General features: G+C 47.6%; 2 long non-coding RNA genes across 2 annotated transcripts; both read right to left on the bottom strand.

Annotated features, from left to right (window-relative positions):
* Positions 1-5023: 5023 nt before the first annotated feature.
* On the bottom strand, positions 5024-6157 carry LOC145072982 (uncharacterized). The gene is made up of 3 exons (XR_013691205.1): positions 6044-6157; positions 5440-5505; positions 5024-5149 (listed from the first exon to the last, which is right to left on the bottom strand). It is a non-coding gene; the product is annotated as an uncharacterized LOC145072982 (long non-coding RNA).
* Positions 6158-10753: 4596 nt separating this feature from the next.
* On the bottom strand, positions 10754-12795 carry LOC145072975 (uncharacterized). Its single transcript, XR_013691204.1, has 3 exons — positions 12663-12795; positions 12059-12124; positions 10754-11038 (listed from the first exon to the last, which is right to left on the bottom strand). It is a non-coding gene; the product is annotated as an uncharacterized LOC145072975 (long non-coding RNA).
* Positions 12796-13070: the final 275 nt, after the last annotated feature.

Below are 13070 nucleotides of genomic sequence, written 5' to 3'. Positions count from 1 at the left end.
GCCTGGGCAGTTATGTAGTCGTGTCTAGGATCAATATAGCCTGGCCAACTATATTCATTCGTGACACGGCCAACATGTGCTTGGGAGTGACTGTGGTATGCGGCATACCTAAAACTTACCCAATACCCCAAACAACGAGTCGTCGTTACAGTGAATCATGAAATACTATGGGAGTATTTCTCGAGTCAATCCCTTGTAGAAAATCCTCGTATACGCATTGTTCCTTGATCATTCCTCTAGCGATAAAAATGTTCTGTCTTGATAACTCTTTCCTGCTTTATCACTTAATACGGTGTTATATATGTCTTGATGAGATATCCCCTGTTCCATATCTCTTGATTCAATTCAGAGGACTTATGATCCTCTCTTTCCTGATCTTTTTAGATCAAGATGCCTCCAAGAAAGAGACCCAGCTCAAAGAACAACAGCAATCCTCCTCCGCCACCACCCCCTCCTCAACTTGATCTTGCATCACTTCAGAGAATTCTGACTGCTGCAATGGTAGCAGCCATGTCGCAAATGAACCCTGGTAATTCAGGAGGTGGTCCTCAGCCCCAAAACCCAGAAGACAGTCAGGGACACCAAAAAGGGGGCTCATATAACGACTTCATAAACGCGAAGCCCACATCCTTTGATGGCACTGGAGGTGTCATATCCCTTACCCGATGGTTCGAGAAGATCGAATCAATCTTTGAAATATGCGCCTGTTCGGAGTCTGACAAAGTAAAGTTCGCCGCCTACACCTTCCTAGACAAAGCCCTGACTTGGTGGAACGGCCGAGTCAAATCCCTAACTCTACCTGTAGCGAATACTATGGGTTGGGAAGCTATGAAGGAGCTTCTACTCACAGAATATTTCCCTTGGGGCGAACTCCAGAAGCTAGAACACGAACTCTCGAAGCTTAAGATGAAGGGTTCCGACATAGCTGGTTATACTTCAAGATTCGATGATCTGGCGTTACTCTGTCCAGGAATGGTTACCCCGAAGAGTAAAAAGATTGAGAGGTTCATCTGGGGGTTGACCCAGCCAACCAAAGGTAATGTCTTAGCTGCAAAGCCAGACACATATGACAGCGCTAAATGTCTTGCAAAAATTCTGATCGATCACGAAGACAACTCTGATGAGGAGGCTACCACCCCCGAGCCAGTCACCAGTGGAGGCGGAAGCAAAAAGAAATCTTAGAACAAGCGGAAGGCCCCGAGTAAGAAAGGGTCTTCTAAGAAACAACAAATAGTAGCAGTCCATGCTGCTATTGCCCCTATTGTTGTTTTGGTTGTCGGTTCCACAGCCCAAACTCCCACCAGTGGATACACGGGTACCCTTCCTTGGTGTGGTAAGTGCAACTACCACCACCGCATTCCTGGTCCATGTCGCGAAAGGATCTGCGACAACTGTGGCAGTAAGGGCCACCTTGCTCGAACCTGCAGAAAACCAGCCAAATCAACGAACCAATCATCCGGAGCAGGAATCAGTCCGGCCTGCTACAGTTGTGGCGAAGCAGGGCACTTCAAAAGGAATTGCCCCAAAGCAGCTACAACCACTGATCCCTCTGTCGCCGCAGGTATACTTCTCTTTGACAATTCTTATGCCTGCAACTCTTTTCGATTCTAGTACAAAAAGGGAAACCTGTTATTTATCCATCCGAACAATTTCTAAACTTAATCCTTTGTTTGTAATCGAAATCAAGTACAATCGAGATGACTAACCACTGAGATAGAGAACACTAACTTCGTACCTATAGATTGAATCCTCAGTTCGGAGGACTATTCTGTTCCATTCGATTTAAAAGGGGAAACTTTCCACGAAAATACTTTGATGCTATGTTTAACATGAAATGACCGAGTCTCATTCATGTTGTTATCCTCGGTTTCGAAAGGGTCACTCGTCTAGATCTTTTCCTCGACCCGGTTCTCGTGATCTTCGGCATCAAACCTTCGTATCCTTCCATGCCTTAAAACTCAAAAGTTTTTCCAGATATGAATTACCATGCATCCCTCGTTTCTGTGATCATTGAGAAACGGGAAGTTAGCAGCTCTTCCCTTTAAATGTCTTTCCCGAAGGATTCCTGGGAATTTCTTTCGAACATCTAGTTTAGTCCCACATCAGACCTTTCGAGATCTTCGTAGAAATCGATTCTGCAATCTTTAGATTTCGGATGCCCTTAGAACTTGGTAACATCTATCCAGTACATCATGTCTCAAATCCTTAGAAGTACCTACCCATCGAAACTCTAGTGATTTCCTTTGAGGAAAACGAAGTCGTCCAGGGTTGGAACTTCCATGAGAAAACCGATTGATATCGTAGATTGAGAGAGAGTCAATGTGCAAAACAAAGACACGTCCCGATAATGAGAATTCGCTAGAACACCCAATAGAAACCTGATTCCAATTGAGAAAGTGAAGATCCGAGGCAACAAATCTATTCGTGTTTCATTCCAAATTCATGATCTATATCTTATTCTTTGAATTTCGGGACGAAATTCCCTCTAACGGGGGTGAGAGGACAAAATTACAAACGTGAAGATCGATTAGATCTATGAAACAGGTATTACGATGAACTCAAAACAATAAATAAAACAAGAGTGGATCAAAATATGTCGAATGATTAGATCAAACAATCCTCAGTAGAGCTTAACTAAGAACTTCCGCTATAGAGGATTTAGGGTTACAAGAACGATAATAATAAACTTCTGAATAATGCTCTGATCGTTCTATTCTATCGTTAACCTAAGATGCATGCAAGAACCTATATTTATATTCAACCCTACTAAACTCACGGATGGATAGGCCCACACCGGAGATACAAAAATGGACTAGCTAACGAGCCCAATAGACGCAACACTTAATACAAAACACGACCCAACAATCTCCCCCTTTGCGTCAAATTGGAGCGAGACTACTTCTTCTTCGGGCCAGCAGCGGGAGCCTTCTTTACAGTATCAAACAAACGTGTGATAAGAGCGAGAATAGTCTGTCTGAACCGAATTTACCATTGTATCATGTCATCGAAGTACTTGACATCATCCGCTGAGTTCTGCTTGCATCTGTGGATGATCCCCATAACGTGCTCTAAGCAAGCAGTGGTGTAGAGGTGTTTGTCAGCCAAAGCGAAAAGACATTTATGTCCTTCGTTCCTGGTGAACATGACCGAATTCCTTCTCGAGTCAATTTTACCCATCTGCATTTCGTTGAGATCACTGGCAGAGCCAACAGGAGATATTTTTGGTTTCTTCTTAAATACGCTTACAATCTCCTGATCCATCAGTGCAACTTTCATGATGTAGCACACGAGCATCCGCTTGAGATGGTTGATGATCGGACCGTATTCAGCTTCGTTGGTGAGAAGGATGTTGTGCAAGATAATCCAATCATGGGGATTAAGGTTTGGAAGATCTGCAAGGGAAATAGCATGTTCGGTTTTGGCAGATCCCCGAAGTACCTTGAACCGAATGTTGATGAAGTTCCCTTCACTATATGGCTTCAAGACCCGAACGTTGATAATTTTCTGAGCGCTCCAAGTCTGATACTGAGGTTGAGCAGCCTTCAGATAGAAATTGATTAAGTCCCGATCAACCTGTGGATGAGGATGAGGGAACTCTGCAACGTTGGAAAAGGCATGAAATATGAATGCCTTTCGGGTCAGTGGCATGTCAAACTGAGAGTCGACAGTGTTGGAACAATCAAGAGAGATTACAGGTTCCAGCCACAAGATACTCGGTGTGTCAATGGCTTCTTTTATCATCCTCTCGAGAGTCTAGGTAGGAAAAAGAGTTTTCCTACTCTCAAGAAGGTCGTGGGCTTCCTTCTGTTTTCGTTCGGCTTCTTCAGCCTCTCTTGCCACACGAGCACTGATATCAGCCTCATTGCGTCGACTTCTACGCTTCAACAAGTCGGCGATTCTTTCTTCTTCTTCTTCTTCTTCTTCTTACTCAGCAATCTTTTTGCCTTTGTCTTTCACACCGGAACCAGAGGCTTGGCCTACTGGAGGAGGTTCGGTAGTGTGAGTTGCCTTTGAGGTAGGAGGTAGTTGGGACATAGATTCCTTCTCTCCCCTTTGTTTCGGAATGGACACAAAATCAAGTATCCCTTCGAGTTTGCTGAGCAGGGCAAGGGCGGGAGACAGCTTCTCTGCAAGGTCACGCCTCACTGTATAGTTAAGGATAGGATCATGTGCTTCGAGGATGTTGGAGATGGCAGAGTGGACATCCGAAACACACGACTTTATCACCTACCTCTCGGACCGAAGAGAGTCAATCTCCTGTTGAGAGTGGGAGAGTTGAACGCTCTTGACCTACAGAGCAGTGGTCTTCTTGGCAAGAACATCCATAAGAGAGTTCTCGGTAGCCAAATCTTATTGTAGCTTCGAGAGACGCTCGTCAATGGTTGTGCGAAAGGCTGAGTTGTCGTCTGAAAGCATTTGACGAAAAGAAGCGAAGGACTTCAACTCAGTGGAGACTGACGTTGCTAGCTGGTGAACAATTGGTTCCAACGTAGTCTTGGCAGCATTTGCACTCTCCTGTAAAGACTTTAACAGAGAAGAGGCATCAGAAAATAGTTTATCGACTTTTTCAGTCGCTGCCTGACAGGCTTTTGTTGAGGCATCCATGGTGGAGGTTGCAGAAGCAATAGAATCTTGCTGAGCTTTAGAGAAGGCGTCAAAAATCTTCTGAACTGCATCTTCAGAAAGGGATGACTGAGAAGTGGAAGAGGAGGCAATGAGCAAGTCAATCTTGTCATGGAGCTCCTTGAGATGTCGTTTTGTGATAGGAGCGTCGTCATCGTCATCACTCTGTACTTGAAACGGACTATAGAAGACCGAGTCAAACGTTATATCTTCCCCGCCATGGAATGGTTCTTCTCCCTCTGAAGCATGACCAGGAGAAGGTGGTGGTGGTGAAGCTGGTGGTGTAGTAGTATGGGTAGGTTCGGGTTGGGTGGTTTCGGGTATATGTGTAGGTTCGGGTGCTTTTGTAACAACTCAAATTTTTCAAACAAATTTTTCATTTTTAAAACATAATTGTTCCCATTAAAAACAAGGCATAAATAGTTTAATTATTCAGTCAATACAATTATTCAAACTCCCAAGATCATAAAACAATCTTCAGTGTGTATCGATCATGCCGGCGCCTTCCCACGGTCCTCGCTAGTACCTAAAATACATACACAACAACTGTAAGCATAAATGCTTAGTGAGTTCCCCAATATACACTTACACACATACGCCTTTCCAGGCCCTGACCTTCCGGTCCTCAATACAACGCCTTCCGGCCCATAACATAATCGCCTTTCGGCCCATAACATATTGCCTTCCGGCCCACATATCATACATAGCACATATAACAATTTACTTACCACATATAGCATACATATCACATATCATATCCGACCTTCCGGTCACACAGTCAAACCCTTCCGGGTACAGTATAGTGAGAAGACTCACCTCGTATATGCTGAAAGCTAGCAACTCCTGAAATGACTCGTGCACAACCGACGAGCTACAACCTCCCTATAACATTACGTAACTCATTAATACTTATCTCTTCTAAGTGTGACTATCCCTATGAAGTCAGACTTAGGTCAACTCTTAGTCAACGGTCAACGGTCAACGGTCAGCTCAACCGGACTCGGCGAGTACCATGGCGACTCGGCGAGTCTAGACGTCTTCCAACTTTCTGAGATTCCTTATCTACTCGTCGAGTACCCTCCTCGACCCGACGAGTTACTCCTGGAAGAATCGCGGGGCCACCCCGACTCCACTCGCCGAGTCTGAAGAACAACTCGGCGAGTCCCAGTAAATCTTCAAGCTACTCGCCGAGTCTGAAGAACAACTCGGCGAGTCCATGCCATGCAGACGAGTAACTGCTTCCTGAATTACGTATGGTCCCAAGGTATACAACCATGGGACCCTCTGGACGTCTAAACATCTCATTACTGGGGTAAAAGCGTTTGGGTAATAACATAATAACCCATCTAATCACTAACTGGGTTTCATAAACCCTAAACTCACATACACATCAAAATAACAGATTTGGTCCGAGTATTACCTGAAAACGCACTCTCTGTGTCCCCCAAATCTCAGGACTCAATCCTCCTTGATATTCCTTTAGCCAAATCCCTCTTCTTCTTGCCTAACCAATTCTTCCAAGTTCCAAAAGCTTTCTCTCCTGCTCTGGACGTCCACAGCGATTAGGGTTCTTCTCAATCGACCAAAAGACTGAAAATGACGGCCTAAGAGGCGTTAAATACGATCCAAACTGAACGGTTAGGGTTTCTGCTGAACAGCATCGACTCGCCGAGTCCATATCTGGACTCGTCGAGTCCAGTCGCGGACCCGCGACCAAGTCTGCGATCCTACTCGGCGAGTCTAGGCTCCAACTCGCCGAGTCCCCTCTTAAATCACCCCAAAAACATAATTTTAATAATACCTGAGATTTCCGGGCTGTTACAACTCTCCCCCACTTGGATTAGACTTCGCCCTCGAAGTCTCACTCTGCAAATAGTTCCGGATGCTGTTCCCGCATTTCGCGCTCCGGTTCCCAAGTCATTTCTGATCCCTTACGGTGTTGCCATTGAACCAACACCAGAGGTACTTCCTTGTTCCTCAGAACCTTGATCTTCCGATCCCTGATCGCCACTGGTCTCTCCGCGTAATTCAGGCTCGCATCCACCTGAATATCCTCCAATGGAACCACTGCCGACTCATCAGCTATGCACTTCCTCAACTGCGATACATGAAAAGTGTCATGGATCTGACCCAACTCCGCTGGCAACTCCAACCGATAGGCTACCCGGCCTACCCTTGCAACCACACGAAATGGCCCAATATACCGGGGCCCTAACTTGCCTCTCTTCCTGAACCGAATCACTCCTTTCCAAGGAGAGACCTTCAGTAGAACGAAGTCGCCGACCTGAAATTCAAGCTCGGATCGGCGCCTGTCTGCATAACTCTTCTGTCGGCTCTGGGCAGTCAATAATCTTTGTCTCACTTGTTGAATCTGCTCTGTCGTCTGGAGTATGATCTCCGTGCTGCCCATCACTCTCTGTCCCACCTCTCCCCAGCAAATGGGAGTCTGACACCTCCTACCATACAACAGCTCGAAAGGCGGCATACCAATGCTCGAATGATGGCTGTTGTTGTAGGAAAACTCCGCCAATGGTAAATACGCATCCCAACTACCCCCGAAGTCTAACACACACGCTCGGAGCATGTCCTCCAGTGTCTGAATTGTCCGCTCGCTCTGACCGTCTGTCTGAGGATGGTATGCGGTACTAAAATGCAACTTAGTACCCAGCTCCTCATGGAATTTCTTCCAGAACCTGGAAGTGAAGCGCACATCACGGTCTGACACAATCGAGATCGGCACCCCGTGCCGAGATACCACCTCTCTCACGTATATCTCCGCCAATTTCTCCGCCGAAGAACTCTCACTGATGGCAAGGAAGTGTGCACTCTTTGTCAACCTATCCACGATCACCCAAATTGCGTCAACTCCCCTAGCAGTCCTCGGCAATTTGGTGATGAAATCCATAGTAATCTGTTCCCACTTCCACTCGGGGATCTCCAATGGCTGTAACTTGCCATGCGGTCTCTGGTGCTCAGCCTTAACCCTACGGCAGGTCAAGCACCTCTCAACGAACCATGCCACGTCCCTCTTCATACAGGGCCACCAATATTCCTTCCTTAAATCCAAATACATCTTTATAGCACCGGGATGGATCGAGAATTTCGACCTATGAGCCTCTTCCATCAACGTAATACGCGTACCGCCCACGAACGGTACCCAAATCCGACCCTGAAACGTCATAAGGCCTCGACTATCCTTGACAAACTCTGAGATTAACCCCACAACCCGCTCTTTCTTCTGCATTTCTGGTCGCACAGCCTCAGCCTGTGCCCTACGAATATCATCCAATACAGGAGTCATCACGGTCAGTCTCAAGTACACATCTCGCAATGGAGTGCTCTCCGCCCTGCGGCTCAACGCATCGGCTACCACATTAGCCTTGCCTGGGTGGTACAGGATCTCACAATCATAATCCTTGACCACATCCAACCACCTCCTCTGACGCATATTTAGGTTGGGTTGATCCATCAAATACTTCAAACTCTTATGGTCCGTGTATATCGTACATCGAACCCCATACAAGTAGTGACGCCAAATCTTGAGAGCGAACACTACTGCCCCCAACTCTAAATCATGCGTGGGATATCTCGCCTCATGAGGCTTCAGCTGCCTCGACGCATAAGCTATCACATGACCCCTCTGCATCAACACTGCACCCAATCCCGAAATCGATGCGTTGCAATATACCACGAAATCTTCCATCCCTTCTGGAAGAGCTAATATCGGGGCTTCGCACAATCTTTGGCGAAGTGTCTCAAAGGAGGTCTGCTGCTCGGGCCCCCATGAGAACGTAACACCCTTCCGGGTCAATCTGGTGAGTGGCACAGCGATCTTGGAGAAATCCTTGATAAATCTCCGATAATACCCTGCCAACCCAAGGAAACTTCTGATCTCAGAGGGTGACTTCGGCACCTCCCAACTCATCACCGCCTCCACCTTGGCCGGATCGACCAATATCCCTTTCTGATTAACCACATGTCCTAGAAACTGGACCTCCTGCAACCAGAATTCACATTTGGAGAACTTTGCATAAAGTTTCTCCGACCTCAATACCTCAAGGACCTCCCTCAAATGCTCCTCATGCTGCTCTCTCGATCTCGAATACACCAGAATGTCGTCGATAAATACGATCACCGACCGATCCAACATCGGCCTGCATACCCTGTTCATGAGATCCATGAACACAGCCGGGGCATTGGTGAGTCCAAAAGGCATCACCACAAACTCATAATGCCCATATCGCGTCCTAAACGCTGTCTTCTGGACGTCTTCATCCCGTACTCTCACCTGATGGTAACCTGACCTCAGATCGATCTTGGAAAACCAAGATGCTCCCTGCAACTGATCGAATAAATCATCGATCCTCGGCAACGGGTAACGGTTCTTGACCGTTAGCTTGTTCAACTCCCGGTAATCAATGCACATCCGGTGTGAACCATCCTTCTTTTTGACGAACAGAATAGGTGCTCCCCATGGCGAGCTGCTCGGCCGAATGAATCCCTTCCCCAGCAACTCCTGGAGTTGCGAGGACAACTCTTGCATCTCTGGAGGTGCAAGACGATAGGGCACTTTAGCAATAGGTGCTGCCCCCGGAACCAGATCAATACTAAACTCTACTTGCCTCACAGGCGGTACTCCCGGCAACTCCTCGGGAAAGACATCTGAAAATTCGCGCACCACCGGAACTTCCTCAACTGACTTCGGTTTCTCGGAAACCTCCCGCATATCCATCACATACGCCACAAAACCTTTACAGCCCTGCCGTAGACACTGCCTCGCCCTAGCGGCCGAACAAAAAGCTGATCCCGAACGGGTACCCTCGTCGTACACCGAAAGAACTCCCCCTCTAGGGTCTCGTATAGTCACCAACTGACGCTCACAGTCGATGACAGCGCCGAACCGGCTCAGCCAGTCCATGCCTACGATGACACAGACATCCCCCATCGCGATAGGAATCAGATCAATCGGGAATCCAACCCCGAAAATCTCTAGCACACATCCCCGAAGAACCTCCGTAGCACAAATCACCTTCTCGTCAGCTATAGAGACTCTCAAAGGTCGACTCAACGACTCACGACTAACGCCAATATGCTGACTAAAGGCTAAGGACACAAAGGACCTACTCGCACCCGAGTCAAATAACACTAAGGCAGGCACAGAGTTCACAAGGAAAGTACCTACGCATATAATAACATAAGCATAACATCTTGACATTAAAATAAATACATGAATTACAACATACCTGCCACAACATCGGGCGCAGCGCGGACCTCCTCCGCAGTCAGCTGAAAGGCTCTCCCACGAGCCCTCGGGGCCTCGACCTTCACCGGTCGAGTCTCAGTAGTCCTGGCAACAGGTGCAGATCCCTGACGAAGCTGAGGGCACTCGGCCTTCCGATGGCCGGTCTGGTTGCAATGAAAGCAAACCATAAATCCCTTGGGACACTCCCTAGCAATGTGTCCCTCCTTGCCACACTTGTAGCAAGCACCGGCTCGACACGCCCCATCGTGACCCTTACCGCACTTTGCGCAAGTGCGGTTCTTCGAACCTCCCGTCCTCGAATCGGCGGACTTGATCCGCTTGGCTGCCGGCTGAGACTGAGCCGGTCGTCGGTCTGCCTGCTGAGACTCGGCCTCCTCCCTGGCCTGAGTCTCTAACTCGATCTCACGCTTCCTGGCATTCGCCTGAAGCTCAGTAAAAGTATGGTAAGTGGAGTTTGACACAAACTCCTGGATCTCCCTCCTCAGAACGCCTAAGTACCGGCTCATCCGAGCCTGCTCTGTGGCCACTAACTCGGGGCAAAACATCGCCCTCTCATGGAACTTCCGCGTGATCGCCGCCACCGAATCAGTACCCTGCTTGAGGGTTAAGAACTCCTGAACCAATCGTTCCCGCTCCACCGGGGGAACGTACTCATCCCTGAACATGGTAGTGAACCCCTCCCATGTCACTGCCGCAGTCTCTGCTAAAGTGAAGTTCGCCGTCACGAACTTCCACCAGTCCTTGGCTCCCAGACGGAGCTGGTTCAAAGCGAACCGTACCCTCAGGTGCTCAGGGCATGAACAAGTGTAGAAGCACCCCTCTATATCTTCGATCCACCTCATCGCAGCAATCGGATCCTGCGTCCCATCGAACTCTGGTGGCTTCGTGTTGCTGAACTCTCGGAACAGCAATGAATCACCCCCCTGTGGCCTAGCAGCGGCCACAGCTGCGGTAGCTGCAGCGGTTGCAGCCTCAGTCAATGCGGCGTACCGCTCGTCGAACGTCTCCATCAGGGTGGTCTTGATAGACCCAAACATCTCCGGGATCTCAGCCCGGATCGCCGCCGCCACCTCCTCGTGGATTATCTGACGAATATCCTCGTCACTCACACCGCTCGTACTTGCCCCGTGCCGCGGTCTAACCATGATATCTCTGAAATACAACATAAAACTATCAGAGATTCTATCAAGTGTAATTGCACTCGATAACGCGACCCTACCCCGTCCCCGATATCCAGGGATTCTTACTTGGGTCTCCCACTGACCCGGTGTCCTCGGTAGTACGGGCCCAATACTACCGACCACACCGCATCAGTGTTCATCCCAAGTCCTCCTCCCCAAACTTCGGATAGTGAGTACTCTACTTCTGATATGCACTATCTACCCGCATACTAGCAAGCATCTCATATAAGCAAACTTCCCTAGACTAAGGCATCACAAATCAGGCCACTCTAGTCCTATCATGAATACCTAGTCTTCTAGCATGCATAACCATTCATATCATATAATATTGTAAGGTATTTTGGGGATCTTTACCGTTCGGGCGCTGACTGATCGTACACACTGCTTCTTTCTTGCTTACCACAAAACTATTTACAAAAGTTTATGCCTTTATTTGAAAAGTTTCCTCAAATCCTCGGTTTGAGTTCAGTTACCCCCAAAGGTGCACCCGAATCCCTCAAACCAAGGCTCTGATACCAATTGTAACAACTCAAATTTTTCAAACAAATTTTTCATTTTTAAAACATAATTGTTCCCATTAAAAACAAGGCATAAATAGTTTAATTATTCAGTCAATACAATTATTCAAACTCCCAAGATCATAAAACAATCTTCAGTGTGTATCGATCATGCCGGCGCCTTCCCACGGTCCTCGCTAGTACCTGAAATACATACACAACAACTGTAAGCATAAATGCTTAGTGAGTTCCCCAATATACACTTACACACATACGCCTTTCCAGGCCCTGACCTTCCGGTCCTCAATACAACGCCTTCCGGCCCATAACATAATCGCCTTTCGGCCCATAACATATTGCCTTCCGGCCCACATATCATACATAGCACATATAACAATTTACTTACCACATATAGCATACATATCACATATCATATCCGACCTTCCGGTCACACAGTCAAACCCTTCCGGGTACAGTATAGTGAGAAGACTCACCTCGTATATGCTGAAAGCTAGCAACTCCTGAAATGACTCGTGCACAACCGACGAGCTACAACCTCCCTATAACATTACGTAACTCATTAATACTTATCTCTTCTAAGTGTGACTATCCCTAAGAAGTCAGACTTAGGTCAACTCTTAGTCAACGGTCAACGGTCAACGGTCAGCTCAACCGGACTCGGCGAGTACCATGGCGACTCGGCGAGTCTAGACGTCTTCCAACTTTCTGAGATTCCTTATCTACTCGTCGAGTACCCTCCTCGACCCGACGAGTTACTCCTGGAAGAATCGCGGGGCCACCCCGACTCCACTCGCCGAGTCTGAAGAACAACTCGGCGAGTCCCAGTAAATCTTCAAGCTACTCGCCGAGTCTGAAGAACAACTCGGCGAGTCCATGCCATGCAGACGAGTAACTGCTTCCTGAATTACGTATGGTCCCAAGGTATACAACCATGGGACCCTCTGGACGTCTAAACATCTCATTACTGGGGTAAAAGCGTTTGGGTAATAACATAATAACCCATCTAATCACTAAATGGGTTTCATAAACCCTAAACTCACATACACATCAAAATAACAGATTTGGTCCGAGTATTACCTGAAAACGCACTCTCTGTGTCCCCCAAATCTCAGGACTCAATCCTCCTTGATATTCCTTTAGCCAAATCCCTCTTCTTCTTGCCTAACCAATTCTTCCAAGTTCCAAAAGCTTTCTCTCCTGCTCTGGACGTCCACAGCGATTAGGGTTCTTCTCAATCGACCAAAAGACTGAAAATGACGGCCTAAGAGGCGTTAAATACGATCCAAACTGAACGGTTAGGGTTTCTGCTGAACAGCGTCGACTCGCCGAGTCCATATCTGGACTCGTCGAGTCCAGTCGCGGACCCGCGACCAAGTCTGCGATCCTACTCGGCGAGTCTAGGCTCCAACTCGCCGAGTCCCCTCTTAAATCACCCTAAAAACATAATTTTAATAATACCTGAGATTTCCGGGCTGTTACAGCTTT

The sequence above is a fragment of the Lactuca serriola genome, chromosome 1, assembly GCF_051521515.1.
Source record: "Lactuca serriola cultivar US96UC23 chromosome 1, Lser_US96UC23_V15, whole genome shotgun sequence".
Taxonomy (NCBI): Eukaryota; Viridiplantae; Streptophyta; class Magnoliopsida; order Asterales; family Asteraceae; genus Lactuca; species Lactuca serriola.
This window is presented reverse-complemented; position numbering and strand designations above follow the sequence as displayed.